The sequence below is a fragment of the Littorina saxatilis genome, linkage group LG13, assembly GCF_037325665.1.
Source record: "Littorina saxatilis isolate snail1 linkage group LG13, US_GU_Lsax_2.0, whole genome shotgun sequence".
Lineage (NCBI taxonomy): Eukaryota > Metazoa > Mollusca > Gastropoda > Littorinimorpha > Littorinidae > Littorina > Littorina saxatilis.
This window is the reverse complement of record NC_090257.1, coordinates 23,834,826-23,862,325: the sequence shown is the minus strand read 5'-3', so window position 1 is coordinate 23,862,325 and position 27,500 is coordinate 23,834,826. Positions and strand designations below refer to the sequence as shown.

At 39.3% G+C, this 27,500-nt stretch overlaps 2 long non-coding RNA genes across 2 annotated transcripts in view; both read right to left on the bottom strand.

The window, feature by feature from the left end:
• The window catches only part of LOC138946062 (uncharacterized), an 85,212-nt gene extending 82,199 nt beyond the window's left edge, over positions 1–3,013 (bottom strand). Inside the window, exon 1 of the long non-coding RNA XR_011449186.1 lies at positions 2,737–3,013. This is a non-coding gene — a long non-coding RNA (uncharacterized lncRNA). The remainder of the gene's footprint in view (positions 1–2,736) is intronic.
• Positions 1–27,500, bottom strand: part of LOC138945328 (uncharacterized) — a 355,816-nt gene that overhangs the window by 307,590 nt on the left and 20,726 nt on the right. The window lies entirely within an intron of this gene.

Genomic DNA, 27,500 nt, shown 5'->3' with positions numbered 1-27,500 from the left:
GACGTCATATCCGGAATTTTGTAAAAGTTGAGGCGGCACTGTCACACCCTCATTATTCAATCAAATTGATTGAAATTTTGGCCAAGCAGTCTTCGACAAAGGCCGGACTTTGGTATTGCATTTCAGCATGAAGGCTTAAAAATTAATTGATGACTTTGGTCATTAAAAATCTGAAAATTGTAATTAAAATTACTTTTTTATACAACGATCAAAAATTACGTTTATCGTATTCTTCATCATTTTCTGATTCCAAAAACATATAAATATGTTATATTTGGATTAAAAACAAGCTCTGAAAATTAAAAGTATAAAAATTATTATTAAAATTAAATTTCCGAAATCGATTTAAAAACAATTTCATCTTATTTCGTGTCCGTTCCTGATTCCAAAAACATATAGATATGATATGTTTGGATTAAAAACACGTTCAGAGAGTTAAAAAGAATAGAGATATAGAAAAGCGTGCTATCCTCCTCAGCGCAACCGCTACCACGCTTTTCTGGATTGTTAATTTCACTGCCTTTGCCACGAGCGGTGGACAGACGATGCTACGAGTGTACGGTCTTGCGGAAAAAATGCAATGCGTTCAGTTTCATTATGTGAGTTCGACTGAGCTTGACTAAATGTTGTATTTTCGCCTTACGCGACTTGTTATTCTCTCAGGAGCCAGGAGATCGCTTCCGTATAACTCGATCTCTCTTGCTTTTCTTGCACAATGCCATATCGAATGCACTTAGAGCGTCTTTGTCTTTTTATTTCTCAGATGTGTGTTTGTTGTTAGGGTTTTTTGTTTATGTGTTGTTGTTTTTTGGTTTTTTTCTCTTTATATTGTAGGGTACTCAAGTCCTTTTACATGTCGCTCACTCCTTTCTTCAAGGAGCAACAAACCTTTACGATAGACGTCGCTTCCGTTTATGCTTGAGGCTTACATGTACAGAAGCATTTTACATTTTAATTGGCATTTCTTAACATTTCCGTCAGATGTTACCCAAATGACGCTAAAAACATTTGCAAAAAAATCAATCTTGAGGCAGTCATAAGGGAACTCTAAAACTGTTTACTTGTTTTGGTTTGTTTGTTTGTTTGCTTGTTTGTTTTGGTTTTTTGGTTTTTTGTTAGTTTGTTTGTTTGTTGTTTGGTTTGCGTTTTTCATGTTGTTTGTGTTGTTTATAATGCAGGCGTTTTTTTCCTTCTTTTAATTTATTGTTCTTAGCCTTTTTGCTTGTGTTGGCTGGGTTCTTTGTTTGTTTCTTTCTTTGTTTCTTTCTTTGTTCGTTTGATTGTTTGTTTGTTTTGTTTTTTTGTCATGCAAACGTACTGTTCCGAAAACATATGTTCTTGGGTTTTTTTACGATAGTGCACGCTGTCCTTTTATTGCGAAAGTTTGGTTCACCAAATCCTCTCATCTCTCACTATGCATAATTCATCCGTACGGCAACAGCTGTATCGTAGGTTACGCTTCACTTACTTTACACGTCGTTATTTGTTTAAAACAAAACAGCCAAACTATAAGATAAAACAACCTTATTTTGTTTTTGCTACAAGTCATTTGCTATTTTATGACCGAGAACAATACCTGCACGGTTGGCTTAGTGGTAAGGCGTCCGCCCCGTGATCGGGAGGTCGTGGGTTCGAACCCCGGCCGGGTCATACCTAAGACTTTAAAATTGGCAATCTAGTGGCTGCTCCGCCTGGCGTCTGGCATTATGGGGTTAGTGCTAGGACTGGTTGGTCCGGTGTCAGAATAATGTGACTGGGTGAGACATGAAGCCTGTGCTGCGACTTCTGTCTTGTGTGTGGCGCACGTTATATGTCAAAGCAGCACCGCCCTGATATGGCCCTTCGTGGTCGGCTGGGCGTTAAACAAACAAACAAAAAGACCGAGAACAATACACAATGCTGCCATGCTGCAACAATAAGCTAAAAATGCAACAGCAGCGGCAGGAACTAAAACAACAGCAATGACAAAGAACCAACCAACAAATAAACAAATAAACAAGCAAGCAAACAAACAAGCAAGCAAACAAACAAACAAACAAACAATAGGAAGAAACAAACAAAGCTTAGCTTGTTGTGCTCCGATCCATTTGTTTAATTGATTGTATGCGGCATTGACGGGCGCAGTGGCGTGGTGGTAAGACGTCGGCCTCCTAATCGGTAGGTCGTGAGTTCGAATCCCGGTCGCTGCCGCCTGGTGGGTTAAGAGTGGCAATTTTTCCGATCTCCCAGTTCAACTTATGTGCAGACCTGCTGGTGACTTAACCCCCTTCGTGTGTACACGCAAGCACAAGACCAAGTGCGCACGGAAAAGATCCTGTATTTCATGTCAGAGTTCGGTGGGTTATGGAAACACGAACATACCAAGCATGCCTAGTCAACGAAAGCGGAGTGAGCTGACTATGCTCTCAGAGTATAGTGTGGGGAACCCGAATGGGCAAACGAGCTCACACGTAACCAAACACATTCTGGAACGCTGAAGAAGAAGAAGACTATGCGGCATTGTTATTTGTAATTATCTGAATAACTCTGTGTAAACCAACCAACTTACCGAAAAAACAAACAAACAAACAAACAAACAAACAAACAAAAGTAAGCAGAAGTAAATGAAAACAAAGTGCCAAATTACAATCAAATCCCCCCCAAAAAACACGTTCACAAACAAGCCTGATCTTTCAAGAACAAACAAGCTGTGAATAAATATCATCAAAAATGTTATTGTTTGTAAAATGCACCTACCTGGTTAAAAGACTGCAAGAACAAACGCAGACGATGTTAGTGATAAGATAAAGACAAGATGTCCATTCCTTCATCCGCGCGCACGGCGCGTGTGTCGGAGATACGTAGTGGGATCAGTCTGGATTGACTCCATCACACGTAAAGAATTAACGCAAAAACACAAGGTCCGGCGGAATTATTTGATGTTTGGAATCATTAGAAGACACAGACCCACCCACTGCGAGTTAGATGAATAACACTGGCCTCACACACTCGCTGTCAAGTGTTCGATCCAGGATCGCGGGAAAAGGCTACGCGCAAGCTAGACTATAATAACTATTGTGTGCGGTTGGGCGAAGCGTTACAGTGCGAGTTCGGTCTGCCTCTCTGTCTCTGTCTCTGTCTCTCTCTCTGTCTCTCTGTCTCTGTCTGTCTCTGTCTGTCTCTGTCTCTCTCTCTGTCTCTCTGTCTCTCTGTCTCTCTCTCTCTCTCTCTCTCTCTCTCTCTCTCTCTCTCTCTCTCTCTCTCTCTCTCTCTCTCTCTGTGCTTATCGTATTCAATAAACAAGTCGCGTAAGGCGAAATTACAACATTTAGTCAAGCTGTCGAACTAACAGAATGAAACTGAACTCACTGCATTTTTACAGCAAGAGCGTATACTCGTAGCATCGTCAGTCCACCGCTCGATGCAAAGGAAGTGAAATTGACAAGAAGAGCGGGGTAATAGTTGCGCTGAGAAGGATAGCACGCTTTTCTTTATCTTTATATTTTTTTTTTACTTTCTGAGCGTGTTTTTAATCCAAACATATCACATCTATATGTTTTTGGAATCAGGAACCCACAAGGAATAAGATGAAATTGTTTTTATATCTATTTCGGAAATTTTATTTTAATAATAATTTTTATATTTTTACTTTTCAGAGCTTGTGTTTTATCCGAATATAACATATTTATATGTTTTTGGAATCAGAAAATGATGAAGAATAAGACGAACGTAAATTTGGATCGTTTTAAAAACAAATTATTTTTTTACAATTTTCCGATTTTTAATGACCAAAGTCATTAATTAAATTTTAAGCCACCAAGCTGAAATACAATACCGAAGTCCGGCCTTCGTCGAAGATTGCTTGGCCAAAATTTCAATCAATTTGATTGAAAAATGAGGGTGTGACAGTGCCGCCTCAACTTTTACAAAAAGCCGGATATGACGTCATCAAAGGTACTTATCGAAAAAACGAAAAAAAACGTCTGGGGATATCATACCCAGGAACTCTCATGAAAAATTTCATAAAGATCGGTCCAGTAGTTTACTCTGAATCGCTCTACACACACACACACACACACACACACACACACACACACACACACACACACACACACACACACCACGACCCTCGTCTCGATTCCCCCTCTACGTTAAAACATTTAGTCAAAACTTGACTAAATGTAAAAACAAGTCGCGTGAGGCGAAATAACAACATTTAGTCAAGCTGTCGAACTCACAGAGTGAAACTGAACGCATTGCGTTTTTCACCAAGACCACATATTCGTAGTTTCGTCAGTCCGCCGCTCGTGGCAAAGGCAGTGAAATCGACAAGCCATGCAGAATAGTGCGGTAGTGGTCGCGCTGAGCAGGATAACACGTTTTTCTGTATGTCTATTCTTTTTAGCTTACTGAGTTTGTTTTTAATCCAAACATATCATATCTATATGTTTTTGGAATCAGGGACCGACAAGGCATGAGATGAAATGTTTTTAAATCGATTTCGGAAAATTAATTTTAATCATAATGTTCTTATTTTAATTTTCAGAGCTTGTTTGTAATCCAAATATAACATATGTATATGTTTTTGGAATCAGAAAATGACGAAGACTAAGATGAAATTATTTTTGGATCGTTTAATAAAACAATAATTTTAATTACAAGTTTCCGATTTTTAATGACCAAACTCATTCATTAGTTTTTAAGCCATAAAGCTGAAATGCAATACCAAAGTTCAACCTTCATCGAAGATTGCTTTGCCAAAATTTCAATCAATTTGATTGAAAAATGAGGGTGTGACAGTGCCGCCTTAACTTTTACAAAAAAACGGATATGACGTCATCAAAGGTATTTATCGAAAAAATGAAAAAAAGTCCGGGGATATCATTCCCAGGAACTCTCATGTCAAATTTCATAAAGATCGGTCCAGTAGTTTAGTCTGAATCGCTCTAAACACACACACGCACAGACAGACACACACACACACACACACACACACACACATACACCACGACCCTCGTCTCGATTCCCCCTCTATGTTAAAACATTTAGTCAAAACTTGACTAAATGTAAAAAACATTTTATAAAAAATGTGTCTGTAATGTTTACTCTCTTGAGAGAATTAGAAGCGGCCTGCATTTCAAATGCTGTTGCTAGATGTACAGATTTGCAACTCGCCGAAAGAGCTACAGAGCTTGGTTTTGGGTTGGAGTTGAAGACACCACACACAAGGAATGCCTTAGAAGTCAAGTTTGAACGTTTTATTATTCAAATTAAAACACTGGGTTGGATGGTATTTCTAAAAAGCGTATTGAACCGCAGTGTGTTTGTTGACGGTGTGTCAGTATTCTGCCAGACAGACTGATAAACAAACAGACAGGTAACTCTATGTAACACTTTGAATTACTTTCCCACACTACTTGAAGCGTTGTGTTTTGCTGAAAAAGTGCACAGATAGAAATAACAAGTCGCGTAAGGCGAAAATACAATATTTAGTCAAGTAGCTGTCGAACTCACAGAATGAAACTGAACGCAATGCCATTTTACTCGTAGCATCGTCAGGCCACCGCTCATGGCAAAGGCAGTGAAATTGACAAGAAGAGCGGGGTAGTAGTTGCGCTAAGAAGGATAGCACGCTTTTCTGTACCTCTCTTTGTTTTAACTTTCTGAGCGTGTTTTTAATCCAAACATATCATATCTATATGTTTTTGGAATCAGGAACCGACAAGGAATAAGATGAAAGTGTTTTTAAATTGATTTGGACAATTTAATTTTGATAATAATTTTTATATATTTAATTTTCAGAGCTTGTTTTTAATCCGAATATAACATATTTATATGTTTTTGGAATCAGCAAATGATGGAGAATAAGATAAACGTAAATTTGGATCGTTTTATAAATTTTTATTTTTTTTTACAATTTTCCGATTTTTAATGACCAAAGTCATTAATTAATTTTTAAGCCACCAAGCTGAAATGCAATACCGAACCCCGGGCTTCGTCGAAGATTACTTGACCAAAATTTCAACCAATTTGGTTGAAAAATGAGGGCGTGACAGTGCCGCCTCAACTTTCACGAAAAGCCGGATATGACGTCATCAAAGACATTTATCAAAAAAATGAAAAAAACGTTCGGGGATTTCATACCCAGGAACTCTCATGTCAAATTTCATAAAGATCGGCCCAGTAGTTTAGTCTGAATCGCTCTACACACACACACACACACACACACACACACGCACGCACATACACCACGACCCTCGTTTCGATTCCCCCTCGATGTTAAAATATTTAGTCAAAACTTGACTAAATATAAAAAGACCAAAAAATACTGTACTCACGTGTTTGGCAAAGACGAAACGAATAACAAATCACGACGTTTCGACCAGCAGGGTCCTATTCGTCAAACACGTGAGTACAGTATTTTTTGGTCTTTTTATTTCTCTCTCTCTCTCTCGCACAGTGACCATTGTTCTGCACAGATAGAAACAAAAATAATACAGTTTTGTGACAAATAATGCTCACCCTTAAAAAGCGAACAACAACATCTCGAGAAACTTTAAAGACTTATAGATAACAGACTTGACAGCCACTTGACTCGACCTGGCGTCGGTTACTTAGGAGCAATTAGGCGTGACATTCTGAGTAATCGAGCAAAGTTACCACACGACAAACTCCTCCTTTGCTTCAGTGCTTGCAAATTAAACTAACTCACGCGCATCAACCGATAACGATACGAACCAGTGTGTTGTCGGGATGTGTTACGAGTTGTGGATTTATACGTCTCTGATGACCTAACTCATCAGCAAAAATAACCCGACAACAACGGGCGTTGTTGCCTAGTGGATAAGACATCGGCCTCCTAATCGGAAGGTGCGAGTTTAAATCCCAGCTGCAGCCGCCTGGTGGGTTAAGGCTGGAGATGTTTTCGATCCCCCGGGTCAACTTATGTGCAGACCTGTTACTAGTGGCTTATCCCCCTTCGTGTGTACATTAAACAGTGTGAAAACAATCATTTACGACGAATTGCATCTGCCGTTAATACATAAGTGTGATTTTTGTTATTAATCTGTAAACGCCGTCTCAACTGATATAAAATAGTAAAGCTGTCGTTTGCAAAGGCAAGAACAAGGTTTTATCTCATGGAGAGAAAAAAAAAAGTTGAAAAAAAATAAAACCATTAAAAACAAATCATCAATCATTCCTACGGATCGAGCCTGCTTTTGTAGGGCATGCCGCATGATATGGTTGAAAAGCGCTTATTGTTGTTGCTGCTTTTTGAGAGCACAGTATATTTATTTTGCTCAGTCGGGCAGGAAGACTAATATGCATCATTCTTGATGACACTTCTGTGGGACAATATTCAAGCAGCATAATTCAATGAATGCATTTATCAGAATGTCAGCTGCGACATACCAGAAATAATATTTGTGCGACCCATGCAGGCGCCTTTATTGACCTTTAAATGCACACTCCTTCCCGCGTAAACGGTTGGGCTCCCCAATCCTCCACTTAAAACACATATCAAAAATCAACAACAGAACTGCTTGCAATCGTGAGTTGAAATCTTGGAAGAACTAATTTCTAAAAAAAAAAAATAAAAAAAAAAGAATTGTTGGCTTTTACAAAATCAATTCATTTATAATCCCACTGTGCCCAAATAAGCAGTTCAATTTTGGTATTTGGCCAAGTGGAGGGATGGTCTTATCCCATGTGAAAGCTCAGTCAGATCTGAGATGGTGAGCGGATAAGACTGTGCATTTAATTCTCACGATATCGACATGCGTGTTTATGTGTTCTATTAAATGTTTTTATTTTTAGCAACCGTGTGCACGAGTGCTTTTAAATCCACGTGTGTAAATATATCACATCAACATGTGTGCACACGTCGTGTAAACCCCACAATTGTCACTCGTATATTCTTGTAAATTTGGCAAATTATTTGTGTAATCTTTACGATTAATATCAGAAATTATTTTACTGCTTTGTTGAAAGAAGTTCTTCAGTTGACGTGTTTGTTTTATGACCTACGTACTTATGATAATAAAGTATTGCAATAAATTGACGTTGTCGCATGCAATGCGGTTTGTTCGTGGTTCGAGTCTGTCTCCGGGAATTATTATACGTTATTTGCATTTTTGACCAAAATATATTATGACATTCTAAACAGATCGAAACAGTCAGTGTTCCTTCCTCGAGGTGAACAATGACTGACGAGATCTGTGTAAAATGTCATATTATGATCAAAAAGACAAATAACATTTATGTATCGATCGATTTTAGTTAGAATTCCCTTTATTTAAAAAAACAACTTAATGCACACAAACATGCACACTTTTGTAGTCTTGGCTATCCGCCTAAATATGAGTTTTTGTCGGATTCTGACGTCACATGGCTCAAAGAAGCCCAATGTTCAATCGATACTTTTTACATTTAGTCAATAGTGGGGCTCCTATGTTGCAAAATCATTCAAATCATGCAACAAACACCAAATTAAGCAAATATGAAGAGTTTTATGTGCTTAACAAAACCTGATACAGAGCCATCGCGAAAAATAAAAAAATGGGTAGTTTTTAAACAATTTTTCAAAATGGCCGCCAGTGTAAACGGTTGGGTATGTTAGGCATATTTCACTTCATGTGATTAACAGCAAATTTGGCGTAAATGGACATTTGCTTTTGCTTAACAAAACCTCATACAGAGCCACCGTGAAAAAATTAAGAAATCAGTAGTTTTTTTTACAATTTTCAAAATGGCCGCCAATAAAAGGGTATTTAGGCATTTTTGATGCTACAAGACATTCTCTTGCAATAGAAACTAACACAAACACATTTTTAAACAAAACAATACATGTATTGTTGGTGCAGATAATGATTGGACGGTGTGGGTGGCAGGGTTGAAGAATTTGTGGATTACCTAAACTGTGCAAAAATAAATATATTGCACCAATTTTCATACCAAAACGAAAACATTCATTCCTGTGCTGTTATATTCAATGTATGCTATTGAGGGCACTCAACTTGGCTAACTGGAACACTTTTAAGATGAAAGGTGGTCTTTACATGGGTTATTTGACCGCCGCCCAAATAAGGGTACCCCCAAAATAAAACTGATAAAAATGTAATGTATCAACTCAAAAGTCGACAATCGCTGTATTTCGAAAACGTTGTTTGTTCTCATGTGTTTACACAACTAGCACATTCCGGCAAGTGTCTATACTCAAAAGAAACTTTGGCAGTACTTGAAACAACCATCTGTCATATATACATGTATGCGAAGTCAAAAATATGTGGGATGTAAGTCAACAAACCTGTGGCAGTTTTTAAAATATTATTTCGTGAAGATTTGAAAGTGTACTCAAACGGTTGAACTACGCCTCGTGCGTAGACACACATTCCTGAAAGTTTCAACGCAACCCACTTGGTCATTGCTAAAATACATGGATTTTAGTTGACTTGGGTATCCCTCAAATTTGACACATAAACATCTCATCCGTGAGATCGACACATACATCAGTAGGTACAATGGCACAACACTAGAAATATGCAAGATGGCGAAATAAACCAACCTGTTCTGGATGGATAATCAAGTTGACTTTCTCTTCGTATACAACAGTGACCCAGTTGTGCCTCAGGAATTGTCGTCGGCTTTTTAAAAGGTACCCGAAGTTTTTGTCACATCTCTTTGTCACGTCAAGGGTATCCTTATTTTGACGGCGTAAATGATGATGTTAAAAAAAATGTGCCAGATAACGAAGATGCGAGCCTTTAATGGCATAGACAGTTTGAATAAAATGACACAGGAATAAAAGTTTGAGTTGGGGTATGAAAATGGGTGCAATAATATTTTTGCACAGTTTAGATGCTGACAGTTTTCACAGGCATGCAAGCACATTTGCAGAGAGCTGTGCTCTGCAGTCCTTCTTAGCAGCATTTGCAGCGTTTTGTTGTACAGCTCTTCTTGCAGGCACACCTCATGAGTTCTCGGCACACGCTGGATACCTCTTGAAAGCTCGTCCAGAATGACTCCCACTTTCCAGCCTTGAACTGCCAGCCCACAGAGTTTGGAAGTCTAATAGGTAGATGGCTCTTCTCAATCTCATGTCCTGCAGCAGCACCTCACTTGTAAGGGGATTATGGTCAATTTGGCAGCTCTTTTTACTGAAGAGGTACCGTCTTGCACTGTTTACACCCAGTACGTTGCTGGTTTTGTCCTACAAATGTACACCAAAAAGCTCTTGTGCTGCCCTGTCAGTGGTACTCAGCTTACAAAGAGGAGCAGACAACCTGAAGAAAGTTTGAGTGACGTCTTCAAATGCTTGCCATACTTCCCAAGCCTTCTGATTCCCCAATACCATTGAAGAACGACATAGTGTCACAGCCTGTAAGGCTATGCAAAATGGGCAGACAGGGTGACTTCTCTTGGCCAATGGCTTTGGCAATGTGGCGATACACTTCACGAGCAGAAAAAAACGCAACACAGCTGGAATGAGAAGCAGACTGTCTGGCCTCCTCTACATCCATGGTGCAGGAAATCAGCCTGTGGTACCCTTCACACAAAAGATGAAAAGTGACATTTTTATTTGAATGTATTTGAATAATGTTTACTATCTCAGAGAGTCGGTCAAAGCCGGGTTAGCAAGTCTTCACACAACAGACCAAAATGAAAGAAAATTGTATTTCATGAATTCGTATAATTCTTACTGTTTCAGGTTAAAAAACAAACAAACAAACACAGTTTCCAGTGACCCAACTGATTCTGGAATCTTTCTGACCGCTACATTTATTCGCTTCAAACAGTCGCTAACAGAATGTTGACCATAGTGAGGGTTCGTACGTTAAACCCATCAAATTCACAGAGGTCGCTTACAAATGATGTGCAAATTAATACAAATAAAAAAATCTTACTGTTAAGATGTATTAGGTAACAAACCTTGATACAGTAGTACTAGTGAAATCGGCTCCCTTCTGTGGCACCGGAATAAATGCAGAACGCTTGTTCCCAGGAACCGGCATGTGGTGTAACTCTTGTATATATCCTGTAAAAATAAAATTCACACCAATGCACGGTCAACTTAAAATAAGCAAAAGGATGAGAAACAAGCAACAAACCAAAACTGTAAAACTCAAAGAGCGGTACCTCTTCATTTTTCAAAACCACTTATCTCATTTGATTAGCATACACTGTATGCTTTTGTCTGTTTGATCACAACACTGTAAAGACATGGGGAGTGGAGTGTTTTTATCTCCAGCTGGTCATCCTACTATCTGGCCTACCCTCACTCAGTTTTTGACTCCACCCCTCCCCACCTTATGGAAGTCCTTAACGTAGGCAGGACTAATCATTTATCATACCATGAACAATCTCTTTCTCCTCGCCTTTTATTCAAAGTTCGTTTAATCTGTTTAAAATCACCAGCGTGGCGATCATGATTTCCTTACTTGTAATCAACAGATAGATCTAGATCTATCAGCATCACAATCCAGCTGATGAGCTATTGCAAGATTACTCTGCATTTCAGCGCTTCACCCGATGAATAACAGACCCCAGGGGAGAATCAAACAGTAAAATGATGTGACATTGGTGAATGGATGCGTATTCTTGAAAACTTACCTTCAGAAACGTTGTTTTCGCTCAAATCAAAACACGCAATGTTGCGGAGGCCGCCATCTTGAATTTTCATGCTGCGGATATATAAAATTCTAAAAACGATCAAATTAAATACCAGAACACAAAAATACCCATAAGAGTATTTATGTCATGCATGTGTTATCAGCAGACAACTTCTGGTGCATGGTAAACCATTGAATTTTACATTTGCTGAGTTGGGAATATTTACTGCTGAGCGCTTTTGGTACGAATTTCGTCTGCTGTAAATGCAGCCTTTTATTCCCTATCAAAGACACAAAAAAAACGATTTCTGAAGTGGCTCTGTATCTGAAATCCCTTAAATAATTATAAGGAACAATACCACAAAGTATGATGTTTGTTGCAAGATGTGAATGATTTATGAGTGCGTCTGCAACATACGAGCCCCACTACAAGTTTTGAGGGGGAAATCGAGACGAGGGTCGTGGTGTGTGTGTGTGTGTGTGTGTGTGTGTGTGTGTGTGTGTGTGTGTGTGTGTGTGTGTGTGTGTGTGTGTGTGTGTGTGTGTGTGTGTGTGTGTGTGTTTGTGTGTGTAGAGCGATTCAGAGAAAACTACTGGACCGATCTTCATGAAACTTGACATGAGAGATCCTGAGTATGGTATCTCTAGATGTTTTGTTCGTTTTTTTTATAAATGTCTTTGATGTCGTTATATCCGCCTTTTTGTGGAAGTTGAGGCGGCTCTGTCACGCTCTCATTTTTCGATCAAACTGATCGAAATCTTAATCAAGCAATCTTCGACAAAGCCTGGACTTTGGAATTGCACTTCAGCTTGGAGGCTCAAAAATTAGTTAATGAGTTTGCTCATTAAAGTTGTCATTAAAATCGATTTTTCGCAAACAGATTTAAAATTGATTGCATCGTATTCTTCATCACATTCTGAATCTAAGAATATATACATATGTTATGTTTACTCTTAAAATGTGATGACAATTAACGAAAATAGATTAATTAGTCTTACGATTAAAATGTAAGAAATCGATCCAAAAATGATTTCATCTTATTCTTTATCATTTCCTGATTCCAAAAACATATAGATATGATAGGTTGTATTCAAAACAAGCTCAGAAAGTTAACAAGAATACAGAAAAGCGCGCTTTCCTGCTTAGCACAATACGCTACCGCGCTAATCTGGCGTGTCAATATCACTACGTTTTGCACGTGGGAGGTGAGCGATTTCCTTCACGCGGGGATTGACGAAGCTGTACTGTCTTGGTGAAAAAATACAGTGCGTTCAGTTTCATCCCGTGAGTTCGACAGCTTGACTAAATGTAGTAATTTCGCCTTACGCGACTTGTTTGTTGTTGTTGTGTTTCCTGTACCTTCTCTAGATATTCAAGCCCTGAGTAAACTTCCCGTGCCTGCAGGAAACTGTTTTTTGTTTTGTTTTTTTGTTTTGACTATACTCACAAAGACAAACATGCATTCATTTGACAATCTTGTCGGTAACAATAGAAGCGTATTAAAATATAGACAGGACAAAAACAACACATTCTACTTTTTTTTTAAAGTTGACATAAAAACAAACTGACTAAGTCGAGAGCATCAAATCAATATACATTCATTCAATCTATTTTCTCAAATAAATCTCTGTACAATTTCCAATCAATATCAAACTTTCCCCAATTACACCTTACTGCAGGAAACTGTTAGCCATTCAGTCCCGCACATCCTCCACATCGACATTCCGATGTCCTCATTTTCAGTCGACACGACTGCTTCAAACAAATCCCTCCTTCGTTTTCGTTCAAGTGTAATTTAACTCCAGATTTCAATCACTCTTTCAAATGCATGGGACCTCATTGCAAGCGTCACTGCAGTTGGTTTTCTGACTTTTTGTTCACGGCTAAGGTGCACGGGAAAGTTACCAAAACGATGGGAGCCAGCCGCGGTGTTGGATTGGTTGAAATTGAGATGTGTTGTGATTTCAACGAATCAGACCCCGTGGTTTGTTCTCACCCGTTTGGGTGGCGCCTAATTTCGCTTCGTGATCCTCAGCCTAGATCTCTGCTTCAAAGATGGTCCATCAAAATTGATCTTCCGTGGCTAACTTGGTATCGGGGTAGCACTGACGAGAACTATCTCTGATGATGGTGTGATGTCTTTGAAAATGAGTGTTGTAGGGTACTTCAATGTTCGCATCCTTTAAACAAGAGACCACGACGACGTTGGTCGGTTTCAATCAAAGGTCACTGTGCTGGAGTCTCTTCACGACTCTAAGTCGACCGGATACGGACCTCAAAGACTTTACATCCTCCTTCAAAGGCTCCGACAATTACGATCATACTCAGCGCCTAGGTTCTCATATGTAGTCTTGAGTCGAGCGTTAGAAAATGCCTGAGCCTAAAGGCGGGTGTAACTTACACCCCTTGGTATCAGTCTGCCTTAGGGATGAGGACGACAGTTGGCCAGATGGACAGAATAGCGCGCTGCATTTTCCTGAATAGAACTAAGGCGCGTCTGCCGCGACGGTGCCTGAGCTAAACATTGGCGGGCACTGCTCACAGCCCGCCACACGGTACTGTAAACATTCCCCGTCCCTTCACCTCGCTCGCCACCATCCGCTCTACCCTTGGTCTCACGTCTGAATGGAACGGGAGCATCTTTTTTCTTGGACACGTACCCCAAAACAATAGAATAAGTGCATTTTGTACCGAGTTAAAAACTGGTGTATTTTCGAAATTAAGGCAACAACAACATCCTTCTCTGCAAAATTAAAAAGCTAAGAAAGATTATCTATTGGAAACAGGATCTGTCAAAAATGTAACGTTCCAATAACACACCTTTGTCAAGTTGCTGTTTGAATCTGGATTTTGGAATCTTTTAGCAATCTTGAGATCTGTTTTTGTATTCCCACTCCGCGAAGCAAGCAGCCAGGCTCTTAATGTTGACCGGCACGGTTGGCCTAGTGGTAAGGCGTCCGCCCCGTGATCGGGAGGTCGTGGGTTCGAACCCCGGCCGGGTCATACCTAAGACTTTAAAATTGGCAATCTAGTGGCTGCTCCGCCTGGCGTCTGGCATTATGGGGTTAGTGCTAGGACTGGTTGGTCCGGTGTCAGAATAATGTGACTGGGTGAGACATGAAGCCTGTGCTGCGACTTCTGTCTTGTGTGTGGCGCACGTTATATGTCAAAGCAGCACCGGCCTGATATGGCCCTTCGTGGTCGGCTGGGCGTTAAGCAAACAAACAAACAAACAAACTCTTAATGTTTCTGGTACATCTAAACCCTGTGGCGGAGGTAAACGGTAACAACAAACAGACCGAGGACCCTGTCGCCGAGGACACCAGCTCAGTGCAAGAAAGTCTTCTCTTCAAGACCCCAAACCTCAACAAGAAACTTGCCGAGGGATTCGAGGAGATGCAAAGAAACCTACGTGAATGTGAAAGAAAATCGGGCACAGGTGTTCGAAAACGGAACAATGACTATTCGCTCAAATAAGTGCCACTTGCTACACCTATGATCGATGTTTCAACAACATATCTGACAGAATGTGACTTTTCGTTTGATGCATATCTTTCGAATCAGACGCGATCTGGTACCCAAATCGCGAAATGAAAACTTGATGTGTATAACCTGTCGCGATCATTACAAAGTTGTATGCCAAGCCCCCAACACCCCTTGCACAACGCACCTTGTGTTTACGTGAATAAACATTCTGGCTTCTGGTACATGTTTGATTTGAAGGGTGTGCTTATCCCGTGTAAAAGCCTGCACACAGATCTATGTTGTTGAATATAATGATTGCTTACACTAGAATTTATACAGTAATGTCTGTGAAAGTTGAGGCGGCACTGTCACGCTCTCATTTTTCAACCAAATTGGTTGAAATTTTGGTCAAGTAGTCTTCGACGAAGCCCGGACTTCGGTATTGTATTTCAGCTTGGTGGCTTAAAATTAATTAATGACTTTGGTCATTAAAAATCTGAAAATTGTAAAAGAAATAATATTTTTCTAAAACGATCCAAATTTACGTTCATCTTATTCTCCATCATTTGCTGATTCCAAAAACATATAAATATGTTATATTCGGATTAAAAACAAGCTCTGAAAATTAAATATATAAAAATTATTATCAAAATTAAATTTTTCAAATCAATTTAAAAACACTTTCATCTTATTCCTTGTCGGTTCCTGATTCCAAAAACATATAGATATGATATGTTTGGATTAAAAACACGCTCAGAAAGTTAAAACAAAGAGAGGTACAGAAAAGCGTGCTATCCTTCTCAGCGCAAGTACTACCCCGCTCTTCCTGTCAATTTCACTGCCTTTGCCGTGCGCGGTGGACTGACGATGCTACGAGTATAACGGTCTTGCTGCGTTGCATTGCGTTCAGTTTCATTCTGTGAGTTCGACAGCTACTTGACTAAATGTTGTATTTTCGCCTTACGCGACTTGTTTCTTTTTTTTTGGGGGGGAGGGGGGCAAAAGAAACTCCGTACGTCTGATCCTAAAAAAAACATGGGATGTGGGGGGTGGGGGGGTGGGGTAGTTTCTGCGCCTTTGCACGATAAGGATCAAACGCGGGGCAGTGACCTGTTTGTGAACAAAAAAGACTCGATAAAACTGACATCCATAGTCTTCTTCTTCTTCTTGGGGGACGTTCGAGAACCCACGAGAACCCTCGTGTAATTCTATTTTTTAATAGCATCGCGTATCGGCTTTGGGGAAAATCCCAATAGGCCATCATTGTTGTATCACCGCGCTTCGACTGGATGTAATGATGGTAAACTACTTTTTTGTTTAATGCACTTCTCTGCCAGACCCATTACGAACTGGAATAGAAGCACAGACATCTGTCGTTTGCTTTTATGACCGCTGGATATATATATCTACACGGTCAAAAATGAGAACCAAGCATCGGTTTCAGTTCGGAAAAAAAGCCTCGTTTAGCCCAAGATTTAAAGATATCATCCTTCTCCTTAGGCCATTATCCGTCCTCCTCATTTCTGCCCTGCCTTTTGCACGAGACAAGAGCAAATTTCAGCTTGGACAAATTCCAAAATTCTTGAGTGGAAATTCTATTAGCATCCATGATTAATGTCACCATGGACTAGATTATAGGTAATATTTTGACATTCCTTTTAGAACCGGAAGAGAAGCACGTTTGCAGTAGTGGCCGGTGGGGAGTTCTGGTCAGAAATGAGTAACCGCTGTCACGAACTGAAAACCCTGCTGAACAATCCCTCTCAATGCTGTCAATGCGCATGCACCAATCTTGGACTTAAAAAATGCGACCCTTTGACCGAACGAACCATGGGTTAGTGTTAGGGATAGGGTTAGGGCTTGGGTTAAGGTTAGGGTTTGGGTAAGGGTTAGGGTTAGGTTGTTCACGACCTGATTAATCTCCCCATGTTAGCGCTTGCGCATTGACCGCATTGAGAGGGATTGTTCAGGCAGAGTTTTCAGTTCGTGACACCGCCTCGGGGTACAGTCTGGAACCATTAAAAGTTGGCTGAAGATTTAATTAATCCAAAAACGTGAAGTTACACAAAAACGTGAATCCAACATTTGTGAGTGTAACGTATTGTTTTGTCAATAACAAACATTCCAACAACCTACCTTTCTTGTTTTTTGATTCTGAAGATTTATTGATAAATGTCATATTTTGGTCAAAAATACAAATCACATTCACGTATCGATCGATTTTTATTTAGCATTCCTTTTCTTGTGTACGATTGAACGCACACAAACATGCACTTTTGTAGACTCGTCCAGCCGCCTGAATATGAGTTTTTCTCGGACTCTGAAGTCACATGGCTCAAAGAAGGACGTTCAAATAATGTTCCCATAACGTACAGGCTGGCTTCTTTTGTGCAGAGTGAAAACAAATTGTACACCCGTGACATCTGCCTAGAATTTACGCGAGACAAGAGCGACCTTCACCTTGCATTGGAAAAGTATTGGAAAAATGTGTTCAAGCCCATGTTTTTCGATATCTCACAGAGAATGATTTATTAACGGTTTCTCAGTCAGGGTTTATTCCTGGTGATTCAACTAGTTTCCAGTTGTTGAGTATGTATGACGATTTTTGTCAATCCTTAGATAAGCAGTTAACGACTCAGGCTGTTTTCTGTGATATATCAAAAGCCTTCGACAGAGTGTGGCACAAGGGTTTGTTGCATAAATTATATGCTATAGGCATAAGAGATGTTTTATTAAAATGGTTTGAAGATTATTTGACAGGCAGGTTACAAGCCGTTGTTATCCAAGGCAGGAAATCGACATACGGACGTGTTTGTTCAGGTGTTCCCCAAGGTTCTGTTCTGGGGCCCTTGTTGTTCCTTGTGTACATTAACGATATTGTCATTAATATCGAATCTGTCATTAAACTTTTTGCTGATGATACCAGTTTGTATTTATCTCTAAATGATGCAAACACGCGGACACAGATCTTAAATGCAGACTTAGCCAAAATTGCACACTGGGCGGAAAAATGGAAAGTTAATTTCAATAATTTAAAAACAGATTTGATGACCTTTTCTGGAAATAGAATGCCTGAAACCCTTCCTCTTGTATTTGATGGAACAATTCTGAGAGAAAACCACGTTCACAAACATCTTGGTGTACTGATTCAGAGCGACTGCAAATGGGAATCACATGTTCAGTCAATTATATCTAAAGTACGTGTTCTTCTCTCATGTTTTCGGTCCTATAAGTATCGCCTTAGCCGAAAGGCACTTGAACTTATGTATAAATCTTTTATTATTCCCCATTTTGATTTTTCTGACGTCATTTGGGATAACTGTTCTGACAGATTAGCTACTTTATTAGAAAACTTGCATCTTGATGCCATAAGAACCATTATAGGTGCAGTTCGTGGCACGAGTCACCAAAAATTGTACGATGAATCAGGATTTACAACACTGAAGGAGAGGCGAAAAAGACACAAATTGACTTTGTATTTCAAATTAGTTTATGCACGCGTGCCACCATACTTACTAGAACGTCTGCCTCCTCTCGTTGCTTCTGTGAACCCTTACCATAGACGAAGACCACTTGACAGACAGACTCCCCACTCTCGAACTGAATTGTATAAAAAGTCATTTTTTCTGTCTTCGACTTCCCTGTGGAATGAGCTTCCAGATACTGTTAAACAACTTGATTCTATTGGGTTATTTAAAAAACGTATTAGTTCTGATGATTCTGTTGTTCCCTCGTATAGATACACATCTGATCGAAAATCAGAAATTATCCATTGCAGACTGAGATTGAGGATCAGCAATCTAAATAGTGATCTATTTGACAGACATTTAATTCCCGACCCGTCATGCACTTGTGGTTATCGTGTTGAAAATGCGGAGCACTATATTTTTCATTGCCCCTTATCTCTTCAAATACGTGAAGTCACCTTGTCAACACTGCCCAACTATGATTTGCTAACCGCTGATGATTTTCTGTATGGCAATAGAGACAAGTCAGACAGCGAAAATGCATTGATATTTGACCAGTTATTCAGGTTTATCTTATTAAGCAAACGTTTTGAATAATGAATGCATTTATCTCATCCATGTTCGAAACGACCATGTGCAGTACTGTTTACATTTCCTTGTTCTGGTAGTATTCTATTTTCAACCATGTGGAAGTCATTGTATGCGTGTGTGTGCGAGTGAGTGTGCGAGCGCGTGTGAGTACTGTTGTTAGTTTAGCATTGGGTTTTTTTTTCTTTTGTTTTTTTCCTTTTATTGTTACATGTTTGTCTACCATAATTTACCATTATTATTTTGACATTATTTCAAATTTGTTATATTAAAATCGTCCGCCAAATTTCATTTGCTTTTAAGAGTACGCTTATAAGCCTAGCTTGTTGTGCTCCATGTTCCTTATTTCATGTATGCGGTAATAGTACCAATGGAATTTATTGAATAAACTTGTTTAAACCACCTTCACCTTGGACTTCCCCAAACCAGGCTGCTGTTTGCGCAGAGTGGAAAATGTATCAGAATCCAGGATTCAGGTCACCATGGCCTGGATTTTAGATAATGCCTGGCAGACCAAAATAGAAACACGTACGTGTATATCGGTCGTTCGCTGTTTTTAGGACCGGTGGGGTCTTACGGTCATTAAGGAGCTACTAACTTCGGTTACAGTTTTAAAAATAGGCAGACACGTTTAGCCAGAGATTTAAAGATACTATCATTCTCGTATAAACGATCACGTGCATCCCTAAGATTTCCAGATTTGCCCATGATTTTACGAGCTAGAAGAGTATCGATTCACTTTGACATAAATGCCAACATCCTGTCTGCTTTTGGGGGGCAGAGTGGAAATTCTAGTATCAGTATTCAGGATCAAGACCACCATTGACTAACACTGAGACAATGCCTTCAATGCTCGTGAGAGCCGGAATAGAAGCACACATCTATCATCTATCTATATCTGTCTGTTTTTATGACCAATGGGGACTTTTGCGATCGGAAATGATCAACAAACTTTGCTTATACAGTTTGCTTTGGAGACAGTCAAATTTAGCTGAAGATTTAAATTTAGTATCCATCTGGCGTAAGCAATTATGGACGTCGCATCGTTTCCGGCTGCCAAAGCTTGCAGATGTGATGACATGAATCGCTCCAGTTGGACACATACATAGAATTAAAAACCTGGTTAAACAGAGACAGAGTCAGGGTTAGAGATAGAGGGAGACAGAGACAGAGAGACTCAAAGAATGAAAGACGTAAAGAAAGAGAGAGAGAGATGGAGAAAAAGAGACACGGGCACAAACAGACATAGGCTCCAAGCCAGCTAGGCCAACCGTGCACCCCCCTCAGGATTCAGCTTCATTAGGCTAGAGATATTCATTGGGGTCTACTGAACACGTTTTAACAAGTTCGCCACGAAAAAACTCATTCCCACTACTAATTATGCCCCTTTGTTTAAGGGTACCCCGTCGAACGCTACATTTATGTGTGCAATCACAACAGTGCACAGCTGCAATGAATGAACAGAGAACCACATTTTTGAAATCAAAACAGTTAAGTTGATCATTAATCTTGTAAAAAATACCCATTACAGTGTTCAATGTTTGATAAGTTGGCTGTAGTGATGCTTGATAGGCGCGAACCGTCATTTTCACAGTGCGCAAAGCTTGCCAACTTTGATAAGAAAAAGGTTTCAACAAATTTGGGTTTTCTGCTTCATTTTTTAGAAACTACAATGCCTTTGGATCATTTCAAGCCCCATTTGGAATTCCTGAGAGGATTTGTTGCGACACCAGATGAGATATTTCTCCCCTACCCCCTAAACGTGAAAGTTTAGGAAAATGTCAAAAACATTTTTCATCAAATATCCATTATAACTTCTTACTGTTTTCCAAATACCAAAAGTAATCACATTGACGACCAAAATAATTCCTTTGTCCATCTTTTAACAGAACAACAACATTATTATTCTCTTCTCAAGACTAAAATAAAACAAAGTGTTCAGATATAGACATCTAATCTAACTGTCCCTTACATATAATTGCTCTTGCTTCATTGTTTCCATATATATACAAGGTAGATTAACATAAGAAAGACAATCTAAGATCATGAAAAAGTAATTCCAAAGAACTTTTTCTTTCAAACACACACACACACACACACACACACACACACACACACACACACACACACACACACACACACACACACACACACACACACAATCATGATCTCTTATGAGTACGCTTATAAGCCTAGCTTGTTGTGCTCCATGTTCCTTATTTCATGTATGCGGTAATAGTACCAATGGAATTTATTGAATAAACTTGTTTAAACCACCTTCACCTTGGACTTCCCCAAACCAGGCTGCTGTTTGCGCAGAGTGGAAAATGTATCAGAATCCAGGATTCAGGTCACCATGGCCTGGATTTTAGATAATGCCTGGCAGACCAAAATAGAAACACGTACGTGTATATCGGTCGTTCGCTGTTTTTAGGACCGGTGGGGTCTTACGGTCATTAAGGAGCTACTAACTTCGGTTACAGTTTTAAAAATAGGCAGACACGTTTAGCCAGAGATTTAAAGATACTATCATTCTCGTATAAACGATCACGTGCATCCCTAAGATTTCCAGATTTGCCCATGATTTTACGAGCTAGAAGAGTATCGATTCACTTTGACATAAATACCAACATCCTGTCTGCTTTTGGGGGGCAGAGTGGAAATTCTAGTATCAGTATTCAGGATCAAGACCACCATTGACTAACACTGAGACAATGCCTTCAATGCTCGTGAGAGCCGGAATAGAAGCACACATCTATCATCTATCTATATCTGTCTGTTTTTATGACCAATGGGGACTTTTGCGATCGGAAATGATCAACAAACTTTGCTTATACAGTTTGCTTTGGAGACAGTCAAATTTAGCTGAAGATTTAAATTTAGTATCCATCTGGCGTAAGCAATTATGGACGTCGCATCGTTTCTGCCAAAGCTTGCAGATGTGATGACATGAATCGCTCCAGTTGGACACATACATAGAATTAAAAACCTGGTTAAACAGAGACAGAATCAGGGTTAGAGATAGAGGGAGACAGAGACAGAGAGACTCAAAGAATGAAAGACGTAAAGAAAGAGAGAGAGAGATGGAGAAAAAGAGACACGGGCACAAACAGACATAGGCTCCAAGCCAGCTAGGCCAACCGTGCACCCCCCTCAGGATTCAGCTTCATTAGGCTAGAGATATTCATTGGGGTCTACTGAACACGTTTTAACAAGTTCGCCACGAAAAAACTCATTCCCACTACTAATTATGCCCCTTTGTTTAAGGGTACCCCGTCGAACGCTACATTTATGTGTGCAATCACAACAGTGCACAGCTGCAATGAATGAACAGAGAACCACATTTTTGAAATCAAAACAGTTAAGTTGATCATTAATCTTGTAAAAAATACCCATTACAGTGTTCAATGTTTGATAAGTTGGCTGTAGTGATGCTTGATAGGCGCGAACCGTCATTTTCACAGTGCGCAAAGCTTGCCAACTTTGATAAGAAAAAGGTTTCAACAAATTTGGGTTTTCTGCTTCATTTTTTAGAAACTACAATGCCTTTGGATCATTTCAAGCCCCATTTGGAATTCCTGAGAGGATTTGTTGCGACACCAGATGAGATATTTCTCCCCTACCCCCTAAACGTGAAATTTTAGGAAAATGTCAAAAACATTTTTCATCAAATATCCATTATAACTTCTTACTGTTTTCCAAATACCAAAAGTAATCACATTGACGACCAAAATAATTCCTTTGTCCATCTTTTAACAGAACAACAACATTATTATTCTCTTCTCAAGACTAAAATAAAACAAAGTGTTCAGATATAGACATCTAATCTAACTGTCCCTTACATATAATTGCTCTTGCTTCATTGTTTCCATATATATACAAGGTAGATTAACATAAGAAAGACAATCTAAGATCATGAAAAAGTAATTCCAAAGAACTTTTTCTTTCAAACACACACACACACACACACACACACACACACACACACACACACACACACACACACACACACACACACACACACACACACACACACACACACACACAATCATGATCTCAGACTGTTTTTGGAGCAAGAAAGTCAAGTTCACAGTCCTGACAAGTTAGTCCGATTCACAGTCAGATTCAGATTCAAGTGAATCGTCCAGTCCATTAAGGAACAGTGTTGCCTTCTCCCCCTTCTCTCCTTCCTCGTTGGCCTCATTGAGCAGGCTATCAATAACTGTCAGTGAGAGAACCAACTCTTTATTTTCTTCAGTCCACAGAGGCTCAAGGATTCTATTCTAACTGTCCCCTACATATAATGCTCTTGCTTCATAGTTTCCATATTAAAGATAAATTAACATAAGAAAGACAATCTAAGAACTACTGTTTCTTCATGTAAGTGCAGAATGTTTGCTTATAAATGCAAATGTCTTATGAATCAATTTCAGCTTCATAGAAATAACATTAACAAGTCATTGCACCGAATTTCAAAGAACAGTGGTGCCTCTTCCTCCTTCTCAGGCTATCAATAATTGTCGGTGAGAGAACCAACTCTTCATTTTCTTCAGTCCAAAGAGGCTCACGGATTCCATTGTTCAGCATCCTTCCATGAGTGACCATCAGCGGGGTTGGGAATCTCTGGGAGTGGCAGGTGAGCGCGCTTCCATGTGGCTGTCTAGTTGGCCCTTCTTGCATGTTGTTTGAGGCTTTTGTGGCAGGGCAGAAATGTGAGCAATGTGATTACTCCTATCCGGCCAGCATAATGCAAGAGAATGAAGAACACGTCGCTCTCTGGGCCTCTTTATTTGATGGTCTTTTGATCAGCTATTTTATGAACAATTTATGGCTTGTCCTTGATTTTAAACATAATCAACTAGTGTCAGCAGCCACTCATTATTTCTTTTAAAGTTCCGGAACCCCTGTAAACCCCCCCCTAATCCGCCTCTGTATATATGACATTAGAGTTCCTTAATTTCCCTTATCAGAAGAATGAATGAACGAAAACAACTGCACTCCGGCGAAACTACCGGAATGTTCCAGAACCCAAGGGAGGTAACTCTTGCTTTGTATCCATGTAAAGAAGGTGACTCTTGTCTTCTTATGAGAGCATAATTTAATTTATCTTTCTTATTGGGTGTTGAGAGTTGAAGTTCTGGTTCTGCTGCTTCATAGAATTTGTCCGAAAATCAGTAACTTTGTTAGGGGTTTAAGCGGTGTGGCATAGTAAGAGCTCCTTTTAGTGGCCAAAGCTTTTTTCTCTAGCAATTCGCTCGCTATTGACCGGCCTGCATTACGACGATCAACTTTGTCTGATGTGTATCAGAGACTTGTACTTTACAGTCTCTGTGTCTATGTTATGCAGTGTGCTCTCACTATGATACCCTTATCTTTCGCAAATATGCACATCAGAGCAACGAATCTCCGCCGATTCCTTGCCGATCACTGGCATCTGATCATCAAATAAAACACCTTTCTCATCGAATGTATATAAATCATCAAAATATGATTGTACTTCCTTTATTATTTGCGGCCCTATGCTCCACAGGGAGTCTACAGGAATAAGTCAAGTCAAGTAAGTCAAGTCCTTTATTATTACATGTCTAATTTGTTTTAAATTACAAAAATATTCACCGTCCGAAATCCATTTTGTACGGGTTCTTATAATCATTCCGTCAATTTTCTTTTGTCGAATTGCAAAATAAACAAAATATTTTCACTAAAAGTTGTCTCTAAATGTTTAATTTCGTCCACCAATTTACTTTCCCGCTGTACGCTTTCTTTCTTTTTAAAGGATGCTTATGTCATTTTGTTGACAACATGTGTAAATACATCGATCCGTGCAAATGGAAACAAATATAAAACGTTTGTTCAGTCACACACCACTACATTTTAAGTTGTTGTTAATTGGTCTGTGATTATATAGCCAGCTGTGTCCCAAAAGCTAATTATCAACCATTACCCAACAACCTCCATTCTTCTCTCGTTTACCATTGTCCCCAGATACATCAGCAAGCAAAGTGCAAAAGCACGCAAAACACTTAGATGGTTTGTCTCTCGCTGCGTGCACATTGTTGTCAGTTACGAGCTGCCAGCTTTATCATTCGACTAACAGCGTGGCGTCCATCAGGAACATTTTCCATTTTTATGTAATATTTTAATGGACAAAAAAGTGCTGTTATTGTTATTATTATGTCACAGGTGCAGAGAGAGAGAGAGAGAGAGAGAGAGAGAGAGAGAGAGAGAGAGAGAGAGAGAGAAAGAGAGAGAGAGAGAGAGAGAGAGAAAGAGAGAGAGAGAATTGAATTGAATTGAATTGAATTGAATAGAACTTTATTTCAAGGATTAAGATTTAAGGCTACGCCTTTTCTTACAATCTGTCCTTGGGACGCACAGACACACGATGATAAAATTGCAAAAATTAAAAAGTTAAAAAGTTTACCATCAAAAGGAGGTCAGAAAACTTCAGCAAAACAGTCTAAGAGTGAGTGAGTGTGTGTGTGTGTGTGTGTGTGTGTGTGTGTGTGTGTGTGTGATGTGTTTGTGTATGTATGTCAGTGTGTGTGTGTGTGGGTGTGGGTGTTTGTTTATGTGTGTGTGTGTGTGTGTGTGTGTGTGTGTGTGTGTGTGTGTGTGTGTGTGTGTGTGTTTGAAAGAAAAAGTTCTTTGCAATGACTTTTTCATGTTATTTCTATAAAGCTGAAATTGATTCATAAGACATTTGCATTTATGAACAAACATTCTGCACTTACATGAAGAAACATTAGTTCTTAGATTGTCTTTCTTATGTTAATCTATGGAAACAATGAAGCAAGAGCAATTATATGTAAGGGACAGTTAGATTAGATGTCTATATCTGAACACTTTGTTTTATTTCAGTCTTGAGAAGAGAATAATAATGTTGTAGTTCTGTTAAAACATGGACAAAGGAACTATTTTGGTCGTCAATGTGATTACTTTTGTTATTTGATTGGAAAACAGTGAGAAGTTATCATGAATATTTGATGAAAAATGTTTTTTGACATTTTCCTAACATTTCACGTTTAGGGGGGAGGGGAGAAATATCTCATCTGGTGTCGCAACAAATCCTCTCAGGAATTCCAAATGGGGCTTGAAATGATCCAAAGGCATTGTAGTTTCTAACAAGTCGCGTAAGGCGAAAATACAATATTTAGCCAAGTAGCTGTCGAACTCACAAACTAAACGCAACGCAACGCAGCAAGACCGTATACTCGTAGCATCGTCACTCCACCGCCCGTGGCAAAGGCAGTGCACGTGGAATTGACAAGAAGAGCGGGGTATTCGTTGCGCTGAGAAGGATAGCACGCTTTTCTGTACCTCTCTTCGTTTTAACTTTCTGAGCGTGTTTTTAATCCAAACATATCATATCTATATATTTTTGGAATCAGGAACCGACAAGGAATAAGATGAAAGTGTTTTTAAATTGATTTCGAAAAAAAAAAATTTGATAATAATTTTTATATATTTAATTTTCAGAGCTTGTTTTTAATCCGAATATAACATATTTATATGTTTTTGGAATCAGCAAATGATGGAGAATAAGATAAACGTAAATTTGGATCGTTTTATAAATTTTTATTTTTTTTTTACAATTTTCAGATTTTTAATGACCAAAGTCATTAATTAATTTTTAAGCCACCAAGCTGAAATGCAATACCGAACCCCGGGCTTCGTCGAAGAGTACTTGACCAAAATTTGAACCAATTTGGTTGAAAAATGAGGGCGTGACAGTGCCGCCTCAACTTTCACGAAAAGCCGGATATGACGTCATCAAAGACATTTATCAAAAAAATGAAAAAAACGTTCGGGGATTTCATACCCAGGAACTCTCATGTCAAATTTCATAAAGATCGGTCCAGTAGTTTAGTCTGAATCGCTCTACACACACACACACACGCACACACACACACACATACACCACGACCCTCGTTTCGATTCCCCCTCGATGTTAAAATATTTAGTCAAAACTTGACTAAATATAATAAAAAATGAAGCAGAAAACCCAAATTTGTTGAAACCTTTTTCTTATCAAAGTTGACAAGCTTTGCGCACTGTGAAAATGACGGTTCGCGCCTATCAAGCAACACTACAGCCAACTTATCAAACATTGAACACTGTAATGGGTATTTTTTACAAGATTAATGATCAACTTAACTGTTTTGATTTCAAAAAAGTGGTTCTCTGTTCATTCATTGCAGCTGTGCATTGTTGTGATTGCACAGATACATTTAGCGTTAGAGGGGGTACCCTTAAACAAAGGGGCATAATTAGTAGTGGGAATGAGTTTTTTCGTGGCGAACTTGTTAAAACGTGTTCAGTAGACCCAAATGAATATCTCTAGCCTAATGAAGCTGGATCCTGAGGGGGGTGCACGGTAGGCCTAGCTGG